Here is a 713-nt window from a genome sequence, read left to right on the forward strand (position 1 = left end):
TGGTGTAGTTCCCCAAAACCAGCGGTCACTGTCCGTCTATTCTCCTGGTCTTCACACAGATGTCTCTTCACCTCTCTAAAGCAGGTCGTGTTTGCTCCTTGAGACCTGGTCAAGCACCAGCTCTGGGTGGAGGTCACTCTACACCCTTCAACCCCCGTGTCCTGTGCTTAAAGGCTGCATCTCATTCATCCTGCTCACAGAATCATCTTCCTCTTAAATACATTTGTTGATTTATTTGGCTGTGCTGGGTCTTCGTTGTGGCTTGCGAGATCTTTTAGTTGTGGTGTGTGGGATCTAGTTCCCTGACCAGGAATTGAACCTGGGTCCCTGCACTAGGAGTGCAGAGTCTTAGCCACTGGACCACCAGGGAAGTCCCAGAATCATCTTCTTATGTGTGTTGGTTGATTAACTGAACCAATTAACACATAAATGAATAAATATACGACTTTATCAACTTGCCAACGTAGAGACTTATGAGGTTTTGTTTCATGAAGTGTCCAAAGTTTATGAGATTTCCTTGTGAGCTGAATCTCTCTTGCATACCAGGAAACAGCCTGGGGAGGAGAAAAAAACCAGGGAAAGAGAGGTTAGTGAGGGGAGGACCTGGCTGCGGCGCTGAGGGGTTGAAACCGCACTTCTGAGCGCGCTCCGGGTGTGCGAGCCAAGCAGAGGCAAGGCCAGCGCCAAGGGGACACCTCTCCCTCCCTGGTGCG

The 713-nt window shown here is 49.8% G+C and overlaps 1 non-coding gene across 1 annotated transcript; it reads right to left on the reverse strand.

The window, feature by feature from the left end:
• Positions 1 to 298: 298 nt before the first annotated feature.
• TRNAR-CCU (transfer RNA arginine (anticodon CCU)) lies at positions 299 to 370 on the reverse strand. Its single transcript has one exon. It is a non-coding gene; the product is annotated as a tRNA-Arg (tRNA).
• Positions 371 to 713: the final 343 nt, after the last annotated feature.

Source organism: Giraffa tippelskirchi, chromosome 9, assembly GCF_054371585.1.
Source record: "Giraffa tippelskirchi isolate mGirTip1 chromosome 9, T2T-mGirTip1v1.2.pri, whole genome shotgun sequence".
In the NCBI taxonomy this organism is placed as follows: Eukaryota; Metazoa; Chordata; class Mammalia; order Artiodactyla; family Giraffidae; genus Giraffa; species Giraffa tippelskirchi.